Here is a 12,600-nt window from a genome sequence, read left to right on the forward strand (position 1 = left end):
AATTCACGTAAAGACTCGACAATGCACAACTCGCCAAACTATATTATACAATTCACAGATCATATAATATCTTCACCAATTTAACATAATAATCATCACCAATTATGATATGAAATTTGTGTTTAGGACTTGTTTCACATTCATAGTGTTGATGAGTCATTTATATGCTATTTTAATATGCTTTTTAGTTTAGTTTTATTTAGATTTTATATAGTTTTATATTAGTATTATTTCCTTTATAGGATAGTTTACTTTAAAATGCAATTTGTTATATTTTAGGGAAGAATATTGGATGGAGTGAGTCTTGGAGCAAAAGAAAGGGATTTGGAGCAGATTGGACACGAAAATACGAAGATTGGGAAACAAAATATATCTCCCACAAGTCAGAAGCCTGGCACGGCCCGTGCTAGCCTTGGCACGGCCGTGCCACCCTCCAGAGACCTTTTGCTGCTTTTGCTTGGACTCCAAGCTATTCTATTTTGGCGCACAATCTACCGAGGAATATTCTAAGAATATACTTGCTTAGATTTTAAGTCAATTGTGTACTATAAATAGAGTAGCTAGCCATCACAAATATTCATCTTTTCTTGGAATACAATATGTGACAATTGTCTTTCTAATAAAAGTTCATTTTACTTTCTTTGTTATTTACTTTTATGTTTTCTCTCTTCTTCTCCTTGTCTACAATGAACGTCAGTGAGTAGACTTCTCTTGTCTTGGGATTGTTGGATAAGTCTAATGACATAATCCTAATCAAACCAAGCTTTAAACCTTAATCTTATGTAACCCTAATTCCTTATCTAAATTCACCGCTTTAACATGGATCAACCATTATCAAACTGTGGAAACGAAAGTGGAGGGTTTGATAATTGTTTATCCATCATCTCAAATATCAATTCATAAAACGAAAGTGGAGCTTTGATATTCGAACAAGTGAATTTAGACAAGGATTGCAAAGTCAGCGAAATAGGCTTTGCAATCTTTGAGACATATAGTTTCGATCTTCAAGGGAACTAATAACAATCAAGTCAGCGAAATAGGCTTGGTTGTTAGAGGAACCAAAATCTAATAGTAATCAAGTTAGCGAAATAGGCTTGGTTGCTAGAGGAACAAAAGAGAAACTGTCTTGAGAAATTAGGTCTAACATAAAGTTATAAGTTTAATAGTTTGGTTTGAGAAGGACTTGTCGTTAGGATGAACCAATAATCCCAAGGCTTTTATCTTTTATTTTATTATTTGCTTTCAATTAAAAATACAAACCTTTCTACCTTATAAAATCTTCAGTCTAATCATTATCTAAAGTTAATTGAATTCATAACTCCCTGTCGGAACGATACTCATATTTTACTACTTCGGCAAGACCGTGCACTTGCGGTTTTATCCCATCAAGTTTTTGGCGCCGCTGCCGGGGAGTTATTGTAATTTGATTAACTTTTTAATAGTGGTTAGTCTAAAAAAATATATATATATATATATATATAAAATAGTATATATATATATATATTTATAAAATATTTTATTTCCTTTTTCTTACCTTTTTATTTTTTATTTTTTTATATATTTATAATATATTTTATTTCCTTCTCTTATTTTATTTTTATTTTATATATATCTCTCTCTCTCCCTCTTTATAAAAACTAAAAATATAAAAATATAAAAAATAAAAATATATATATATATATATATATATATATATATATATATTTATATATAAAATCTCTCTCCCTCTATTTCTCCTTATTTTATTTTATTTTATTTTTTATTTTTTATTATTTTTTATTTTCTATCCTTAACCGCTTTGATTTCAGGGATGGCTCAAAGAAACACACAGTAATAACGATATGGCTGAGAAACGTGCTCTCAAAGAGTATGCAATCACATCTTCAGATGAGCCGTACGATGCTATTGTGTACCCAACGGTTGAGGATATTAAATTTGAAATAAAGCCTGCACTTATTTACCTGGTGCAGCAAAATCAATTTTTCGGATCACCCACTGAGGATCCGAATTTTCATGTTTCAACTTTTTTAAGACTCAGTGGAACTTTGAAGGCAAACCAAGAGGTCGTAAGGCTGCACCTCTTTCCTTTCTCTTTGAGGGATAGAGCTAGTGTTTGGTTTCATTCATTGAAAATTGGTTCTATAATTTCATGGGACCAAATGAGGAAGGCATTCCTTTCCCAATTCTTTCCCCATAGTAAAACTACTCAATTAAGGAGTCAAATCACACATTTCACTCAAAAAGATGGTGAATCTCTTTACAATGCGTGGGAGCATTTCAAAGAAATGCTTAGGCTTTGCCCCCATCATGGTTTTGAGAATTGGCTTCTTATCCACACTTTTTATAATGGTCTTTTGTTTTCCACAAAAATGAATGTTGATGCAGCTGCAGGTGGAGCTTTGATGAATAAAACTTACACAGGAGCCTACGATTTGATCGAGAACATGGCATACAACCACTATCAGTGGACAAGTGAGAGAGTTATCACTGAAGGTACTCCTCTACCCTCTAAAAAAGAGGAAGGTATGTGCCAGGTTTCTACCCTTGATCATCTATCTGCTAAGGTGGACACACTTCTTCAAAAATTTGATAAATTAACTGTAAGTGTCGTCACACCTGCTCTTGTCTCACCACCTTATGAATTTTGTGGAATATTTGACCATACTGATGTTGAATGCCAACTAGGTAGTGTTGCTAAAAGTCCCGAGCAAAAATTTTATACCTTTGGACAACAAACAACACCACCCATTTGTGCAAACAACGAAAGAGTCCCTCAAAAATCCAGCTTGGAAATTTTACTCGAAAAACATGCTATGGAGCAATCCAAGCAATTTCAAGAACTTAAAAATCAAACTGGATCTTTGAATGACTCTTTTGTCAAGCTTACATCTAAAGTGGACTCCATTGCTACTCACACTAGAATGCTAGAAACTCAAATCTCTCAAGTAGCCCAAAAAGTAGCTACTTCCTCTCAAACCCCTGATGTCTTTCACAGTCAAACTGAAGCCAACCCCAAAGGCCTTATAAATGCTATTCAAATTAGGGACGGTAATCAGTTAAAGGACCCCATTATGAAAACTAAGACAATTGAGAGTGAGATAGAGAGTGAAAAGCAACAAGGTGAGAGTGATAAGCCAATCGTTTCACCACCTTATAAACTCAAAATCCATGTCCCACAAAGGCTTATTAAGCCTAACCTCATAGTGATTGAGAGTTTTTCCACCCCTTGTGTGATTGTTGAGAGTGAAACCATTGAAAAAGCTATGTGTAATTTGGGAGAGAATCTTAGGTTGATGCCACTATCCCTTTGGGAAAGATTGGGTATTGGGTAGAGAAACCTTCTAATCGTCAAGCTAATGACTCTAAAAGAGCGCTTCGTGGGAGGCAACCCACGGGTTTAATTGCTTTTATTTTGTTTTTTTTTTTTTGTTGTTTTGTAGGTATTTGTCCAAAAATGATGCAAAAAATGAAGAAAATTGAGCCTTGCATGTCCAGAAGCTTGGCACGGCCAGTGCCAGTGATGGCACGGCCGTGCCTGTAACCTAGCCATACTTCACCAACTTCCAGAGAGTTGGCACGGCCCGTGCCTGTACTGGCACGGCCGTGCCATGGTCCCAGACCCTCTTTTACCATTTTTTTTTCACTTTTCTTCTTCTTCCTTCATTCTCAAACACAAACTACCCTCATCCTTCAACTTCCCTCTCTAAACCTCCATAACATCAACATTTAAACCTCCATATCTATCTCCATTCATCATTCCAAACATTTACCACCAATCAAAACCAACAATCATCCATTCAAACACCAAATTCTACACTATTTAACCCTAACCCAAAAACCAAAAAAAAAATTCTTCACCAATCTCCATCATTAAACTCATCAACCTCACTTAAACCCCAACCCATCACTAAACCAACCTTTCCAAACCAAAACCTTACCAGACCATAACCTTCCCTAAAACCCAAACCAAGTTAACTAGGTCAATGGCATAAAAAAGGCAAGGAGATTGAAAGCTCTAGAAGTGGTGCAAAGAAAGAGAAAGCAACATCCAAGAACCATGGCATCCATTTTAAAGATGACAAGCAAAGGAGTAGGTCTAAAGCTCTTATCTCTCAATCTATTTATGCTTGTCGATACACTGATAATAATGCTATGGATAGACTAGGAAAGAGGTAGGGAATGATGAGGAATGATGAGCTATTTATGAGAAATGCTTTATAACCACCATGTTAACATTTGCTATTACTTGCTTGATTATCTTGTTTCAATTGATAAAAAGAAAACCGGATGATAAGGGTAATATAATGGTAGATGGAATCATCACTTTTATTGCTAAGAAGTTTGAGGTGAGTATGAATCAAGGGATCAAGAGGATAGATGAGAACTATTATCTAAACTTTTATACTACTTTGTCATTCCTTAAAAACCATGACTCTACTCACAATTACCAATATGCATGGAGAATCATTAGAGCTAATTGTTTGATTATTCTACCTAATTCGGACATTACTAATCCGGAGGTGGTGGAAAATTTGCTTTATGTTGGTACTAACCCACAGGTACAAAATGATGGTAATGATGGTGGTGATGAAGAGGAGGTAGGTGCAAACTTGCACCATTAACAAGAAGCCGGTGGAAACTATAATGATGAATGGTGGGCATTAATGCAAACCGAAGTTCAAAGAACATGCACCGAGCAACAAAGACAAGGTGTTGAAATGATCGGGCTAAGAAACGATGTCCTAAGGGGCAATCAAATAAATGAATAAAACAATCAAATGTTCTGATACATGATGCAACATCTTCACCTCCAAGGTCCACTTTAAGGACTTCAATAAAATTGTGAGCTCTCCTCTTCCTTTACTCTTCTCTACTTCTCTTCTTTCTTCATCCTCTTATTCTTTTTCTTCTTTTTCTTCTTCTTCTTTTAAATCATTGAGGACAATGCTTCTCCTAAGTGTGGGGGGAGCCTAATAAAGTGTCTTTAGTCGTAGTGTTTCCAAACTCCCTTGAACTTTATTCTTTTGTTTTGTTTTATTGTAAAAGGCATGGTTAAGTAGCTAATTTTTATTGAAAATATCATGACACAAAATTTTCATTGTCTCCTCTTATTTGATTGATTCTTGTACATGAAAGCAAACTCTTGTGTTTTAAGTCTTCTTGATATACCCACATCTTGTTTTAAAGTGAATAAAATTCTCCAATGAGAAAAACACAAAGTTGCTTCCCTTGAGTAAATGTATGAATGGGTATTTTAAGGAAACGCGTTCTAATCTTAGTGGTGCATTAACCTTTAAAGATTCTCAAAGCGCCAGTAGTATAAGTGAGTATAAGGGAGACCATAAAAAGCCAAAAAGCCAAATAAATTCCAAGATCTCATCACTGAATCTAGATTGGGGAAGGAGGTAGGCCCTCCGACTTCCTACGTGAAGGTGATTGTTATCTTGAGAAAAACTTTAAAAAGCGTCGTTGAAACTAGATTGAGGAAGGAGGTAGGCCCTCCGACTTCCTATGTGAAGACGATGTTTTAAGGGATACCATTGAATCTAGATTGGGGAAGGGGGTAGGCCCTCCGACCTCCTACGTGAAAATGTTGTTCCTTAAATAAAGAACCTAAAATGTGCATATGGCAAAGAACAAAGATTCTCAAAAACTCCCATCTCTCTTATGTGAATTGTAGAAGGAATCTTTCTTGGTTAGTTTAGTGCTAGGATTAGACCATGTTTCCTCATTATACCTATCTTATACAGGAGCAAGAAAAGGGTTGGACTTCACACACACACTCACTTGAAACTTGATCGTTGGGTAGAATAAAGATTTCAAGAAATACTTGAGTTTGTGATTAGTGTACATTTTGGGATTTATGCCCTTGAGGAGACATGTGCTTTAATTAACTGTCATTTGATTTAACTGTTGATGCTACTATGTTTATGCCTTTTGCTTGAGGACAAGCAAAGATTCAAGTATGAGGGAGTTTAATGAGTCATTTATATGCTATTTTAATATGCTTTTTAGTTTAGTTTTATTTAGATTTTATATAGTTTTATATTAGTATTATTTCCTTTATAGGATAGTTTACTTTAAAATGCAATTTGTTATATTTCAGGGAAGAATATTGGATGGAGTGAGTCTTGGAGCAAAAGAAAGGGATTTGGAGCAGATTGGACACGAAAATACGAAGATTGGGAAACAAAATATATCTCCCACAAGTCAGAAGCCTGGCACGGCCCGTGCTAGCCTTGGCACGGCCGTGCCACCCTCCAGAGACCTTTTGCTTGGACTCCAAGCTATTCTATTTTGGCGCACAATCTACCGAGGAATATTCTAAGAATATACTTGCTTAGATTTTAAGTCAATTGTGTACTATAAATAGAGTAGCTAGCCATCACAAATATTCATCTTTTCTTGGAATACAATATGTGACAATTGTCTTTCTAATAAAAGTTCATTTTACTTTCTTTGTTATTTACTTTTATGTTTTCTCTCTTCTTCTCCTTGTCTACAATGAACGTCAGTGAGTAGACTTCTCTTGTCTTGGGATTGTTGGATAAGTCTAATGACATAATCCTAATCAAACCAAGCTTTAAACCTTAATCTTATGTAACCCTAATTCCTTATCTAAATTCACCGCTTTAACATGGATCAACCATTATCAAACTGTGGAAACGAAAGTGGAGGGTTTGATAATTGTTTATCCATCATCTCAAATATCAATTCATAAAACGAAAGTGGAGCTTTGATATTCGAACAAGTGAATTTAGACAAGGATTGCAAAGTCAGCGAAATAGGCTTTGCAATCTTTGAGACATATAGTTTCGATCTTCAAGGGAACTAATAACAATCAAGTCAGCGAAATAGGCTTGGTTGTTAGAGGAACCAAAATCTAATAGTAATCAAGTCAGCGAAATAGGCTTGGTTGCTAGAGGAACAAAAGAGAAACTGTCTTGAGAAATTAGGTCTAACATAAAGTTATAAGTTTAATAGTTTGGTTTGAGAAGGACTTGTCGTTAGGATGAACCAATAATCCCAAGGCTTTTATCTTTTATTTTATTATTTGCTTTCAATTAAAAATACAAACCTTTCTACCTTATAAAATCTTCAGTCTAATCATTATCTAAAGTTAATTGAATTCATAACTCCCTGTCGGAACGATACTCATATTTTACTACTTCGGTAAGACCGTGCACTTGCGGTTTTATCCCATCAAGTGTATGCCTAGGTTAATAAGAAACTTCATGCTTGCCCGCACAGTTCATAGTTAAATCATGTAACCTGAAACTTTTTGAAACCTTAGATTTGTGTGTCTTGTGATTAAACTTTGTCCAAGTCTTATAAAATGTCCTTTTTGATTCTTTTGTTTGAGGACAAATAAAGAGCTAAGTTGGGGAGAGTTTGATAAGTGCTATAAAGTAGTTAATTTCATGTTGTATTTTAGGAACTTTTTTTACTTGTTTCACAGGTTATCCAAAGATAATCCAAGAATAAATGAACAATTGCCCAATCATTCCTTTTATATCTTACTTGATCCCATTAATTATGCAGGAAAATAGAAACAAATCAACAAAGTTGTGCGAAGGTTAGCACGCCACAACGAGAATAAAGCATGGTCACTCGCCATGGTGAGCTCATAATGTGGAGTTCCGAAGAGCACCAGTTTGGAGAAGTCACTAGCACACCACAACAAGGCCATGGAAAGCCATCTCGCGATGGCGAGTCCAAGGCGAAGAAGCGAGGAGTTGCAGAAAGTCCAGAATTCAGGAAAACAAGGCCTCTCCAAAGCAAGCAATAGCCTGACTCTGGAAATGTAAGGCGGTCTCAGACTCCTTGATCACATGGAAGAAACCCATTGGTGAGGAAAGCTCAACTCGCCATGGCAAGGCGAGAAGTCACTTATCAGAAAAAGTATTTAAGTTTTTCTCTCATTTTTCAGAGATCATCATGTTACTATTTTAGAGAGAGATATGGAGAATTTAAGAGAGAAACATAAAGCATGAGTGTTAGGAAGTGGATTCTTCAAGATTTTTTGAGAAATCAAGATCTTGTAATGCAATTTCATGTTTTCTTCCATTTTTGCAAGGCTACCATGACAATGAGTAGCTAAATCTCACTTTTTGGGATTAGATGTAATTGATCAAGCACAATATGTATCTCTTTTGATCTTTTCAATATATGATTATGGTGTTTACTTGATATTGATATTATACTTTATATTTATGTATATGTATGATTTGAAATGATATTGAAAAATACTTTTTGAATCTAGATTTATGTGATGGGGGATATAATCATGTGATGCTAGTATTCTAGGAGGGATGGTTATGTATATGTGCTATGCATAAATCCTTGAATGCCTATGTTTATTTATGTTGATTATGATTGATGTGAAGCTTACCCCTAGTGGATCTTTGATGGACCGCCTACCTGTTTGTATGAATGGGTAGACGGCGTGCAGGATTAGTTGCTTTTGGTGAGTTTCTTGGATAGCTGGAGCTATCTCCATTATCGTTTGCTTAGAGTCTTAGGGTAGGCTCTGATCTAGGATGTCAGTCTTTATGATTATTCTAGATTGTTTATTTTGGATTTATTTATGTTGTGAAGATTTGCCCATTTGTCGGGATTTGGAGAATTTATATGATGATGTATTTTGATCTCATGGCATGTATACTTTTGAGGTGTATGATTTATATCCGCTGCGACTGTTGAGAATTTTTATATATGCATGTTGATTTGGTTTTTGTTGATGATGTAGCGTCTATTTCTTGAAAATATGTGCGTGTTTTATCGCTTTAATATAAATAGGGTGTTACAGTCCTCCATTCCGGTCTACTTTATTTCCTTCTTCAAGGCCCTCTCAGGTATCATTTCTTCCTTGAATCTATTTTTAATACTTTTTTTTAGGGGTGAGGATCTTAGGAAAATATTCTGGATTAAATGGGATATATTGTGCCTAAAAATAGAACATGGTGGTTTGGGGGTTAGGAGGTCAAAGGAGTTTAATTAATTAAATTTTTTTTTTTGGTAAATTTTGGAGGATGTTGGAGGAAACAAATAGTTTATCATACATGGTTTGATGTGCGTGTAATGGGCAGGAAGGGGGGCGGTTGTGTGTTGAGAGGGGTGATGTAACACCCCGTTTTTCCAACATAATTTTTTTGCATAAACATCAAAGTATTTTCAACGTAAACGGAATGTCATACTACTTTTCATAAAATCATAAACTGAATAAATAACTATTTATCCTTTAAATTCAACAACATATCAATTATTATTTTGCGGCGGAAATTATTTCAATATTTAAACATCTTTGGCACGAAGGCCTCATCTTAAACATCTTATAAAATCAAATCTAAAAATATAGTTATGAAACTTCATAAAGTAATACGTAAGGAATAGAAAAGCAATGACAAAATTCTCATCTCGTTACGTATCAGAGCACCTAAGACACACGTGAGAGAAAGTCCACTCACGACAGCAACTAACAGCAACTATACTCGATCACCTGCAAGTTACTCATGCAAAGAGCAACATTTCCAAGCAGAATGGGTGAGATTCACAAACAATAATAAAATATATATAAATCATCAATTGTATTTAACAACTTAATTAATAACAAAATTAGCAACATGTATATATCCAACAATAATGTTCATACTTCTTCAATTATAACAACACTTACAAATTCAACCTGCAACAACGTCAACAACTCAATCATCAACAACGACAACAACTCAATCAACAACAACGATGCAACCAACAACAACGGCAAATGCAATATGCATGTCGTACCATTTTCAACGTGTTGAATGACTAAGAATTCCGGGTATAAGCCCCCAACAATTTGAATGATAAACATTACAGGACATAAGCCCTCAACAGTTTGAATGACAATGCATTCTAGGGCCCTCTACAGTTTGAATGATAAACATTCTAGGGCATGAGCCCTCAACAGTTTGAATGACAAGGCATTCCAGGGCATGAGCCCTAAATAGTTTGAATGATAAACATTTCATGGCATAAGCCCTCAACAGTTTGAATGACAAGGCATTCACAGGGCATAATCCCTCAACAATTTATGAGCATGCAATGGACTCAACATTTGTATATATACACATACAACTCAGCAACTTGAAAGACAACGTAGACAATGACGACAACAATTGTGCATAAATAATTATGACTTACTTCACAACTTGGTTAACTTAATGATATTAATAATCAACAACAGCAGGGACAACAACATAAGCAACTTGCAACAACTTGAATGATAATAACAACTTGAATGATAATAACAACGATATTTTCTATATCATACATTTTCCACATAATATAAATATCTTAAACTAACCAACAATCATTAATCATTTGATTCAGGCTCTCTGTAAGTATATAACTTATGAAGAACTCCCATTCCTATCCCAAGATCAACCCACAACATAGATTAAATACTCTTAAACACCTTAATTGAACTCATAGTACTTATAGTTTTGAGCTTTGGAATTATCCCACAAGTTTTGGATTAACTTAGAAACGGTTATCCTTAATTTTCATAAGATTTCACTAAGACCTCCTTGGAGTATTTTCATCATATCTCAAAAACTAAAAATCATTTTCATGTCAAACCAAAGTCATTGGAAAGCTAACAAAATTATCTACAACTTTCATGTTTACACCAAAACCAAGTTCGAAACGGAAACGGGGTGAAAAATGTGAATGTTTTCCAGATTTTCTTGACAGAAAATCGGTGGCCGATTTTGACACATCGTGGGCCGATTTTTGTCGAACCAAAGCTGGAAAATCAGCTCAGAAATCGGTGGCCGATTTTGAGCTTCACAGCAGTTCAAAAACCAATTTAACAATGCGTTTTTCACTTAAGAATCACTCTTAATTCACTAGACTCAGCCAAAAACTCCCAAATTTGTTAGGAAACTTAACCTATGATTATTCTACAACCTGAACATCAATTCTTAACACAATTGACATAGTTTCTACACTTTTCTAATCGAACTCAACAATGGAAAACCTAATTCCCAAAATCAAGAACAACCCTCGTGTTAAATCAATTACAGAATTTACATACACTATAATTATTGAAAGTTAGTATCACCCTTACCTTAGGTTAAATGATTGGACTCTACAAGATTCTACCGCTTTCTCTTCTCTGACTCTTCTCTTCTCCTGACTCTTCTCTTCTCTTGACTTCTCACTTTCTCCCTTTTTCTCCAAAACGTTTTGTTTCACGTAAAAATTATTCTGACCTATTTTCTCCTATTTATTGCCTCAACCCTTTTTATCTTATTTCCACTTATTCCTCTACACTCTCTAAATTCTCAAAACAGCCCCACAACTTAATCTTATTTTATTTTCAAATCTTATTCTATTAAATAATAAAATAACACCACTAAATAAAATAACAACACACCACATAATTATTTAAATCACATAAATCATATAAATATACTCTAAAGGACTCTAAACTCAATAAAATAAATAAATAATAAAATGGGGCGTTACAGGTGATGGGTTGGTGTGATGGCATATTATGAGAAGTATCTAAGAGGGTGTGGGTCAGGCGGGTGGTTGAGAGATAACATTAGTTAGAACGTGGGTGATGGGAACTCTACTCTGTTTTGGTTAGATCCTTGGTTTGGATGGTTTGCCCTTGAGGGATAGTTATAGAAGATTATATGAGTTAGCTGACAATAAATTGGCAACTGTAGAGAATATGTTCACTACATGATGGGGAGTGAACGGTGAGGAGTGGAAGTAGCGTATGAGGTTATTTGCTTGGAAGGAAGAGTTGGTGAGCGGTGTGTGAGGCGGCTAACTCCAGTAGTAGTTTTGCAGGTTGGATCAGTTGATCGTTAGATTTGACATTTGCATTCATCTCATTGTTATTCTATTAGTAGAAACTCCCTAAACATTATATGACTTTTTGTTGCTTGAATTATTTGGAAGGAACATAACAAACATATTTTTTAGAGGAAGGAGGACAACTTACATGCTCTTTGTGAAAAGGTGAAACTTCAGTCGTATTGGTGGTTCAAGTTGAAATATGTTTTATTCGACTTTGACTGTCAATCATGGAGGCTAAATCCTATTTTCTGTTTAACTACAATTATTGGCTTTCTTTGCTTGTTCATCATATTTTTCTGATACTTTGTAATACTTTGTTTCTGGTCAAACTCTCTTCGATACACCTTGTGCTGAGACGACATGATTTATTTTCTTAATATATCAGTTTCTTTTAACTTTAAAAGAAAAAACCTAAAATGACTTACTTGATATAACTCGGATAAAAAGAGCAAAATCAATTTATCATGATAATAGCAATGATGAAAGATTAATTTATTACAAATATTTCACTCTTTTTTTGGCGCTACAAATATTTAACTTAAAAAAGGTATTCGAAGAAAGGAAAAAAGAAAAAGAAGTATTGACCTTTGTAAGGTGCCATCCTTTTGGGTGGTCTGTGGAAAGACGCGTATGCATATTCAATCAGTTCAAGGAAAAAGTACATCATCTTATATATCAAATAGTATAGACGTATCATATTTTTTTTAGACGAAAGTTAGTTAATAGTATTCAAAACTCTTATGTCGA

General features: G+C 34.8%; 1 non-coding gene across 1 annotated transcript; it reads right to left on the reverse strand.

Annotated features, from left to right (window-relative positions):
* Positions 1–2,207: 2,207 nt before the first annotated feature.
* LOC120579802 (small nucleolar RNA R71) lies at positions 2,208–2,314 on the reverse strand. The gene has a single exon (XR_005645547.1). It is a non-coding gene; the product is annotated as a small nucleolar RNA R71 (small nucleolar RNA).
* Between the last annotated feature and the right edge of the window lie 10,286 nt (positions 2,315–12,600).

This window comes from Medicago truncatula, chromosome 3 (assembly GCF_003473485.1).
Source record: "Medicago truncatula cultivar Jemalong A17 chromosome 3, MtrunA17r5.0-ANR, whole genome shotgun sequence".
Taxonomy (NCBI): domain Eukaryota; kingdom Viridiplantae; phylum Streptophyta; class Magnoliopsida; order Fabales; family Fabaceae; genus Medicago; species Medicago truncatula.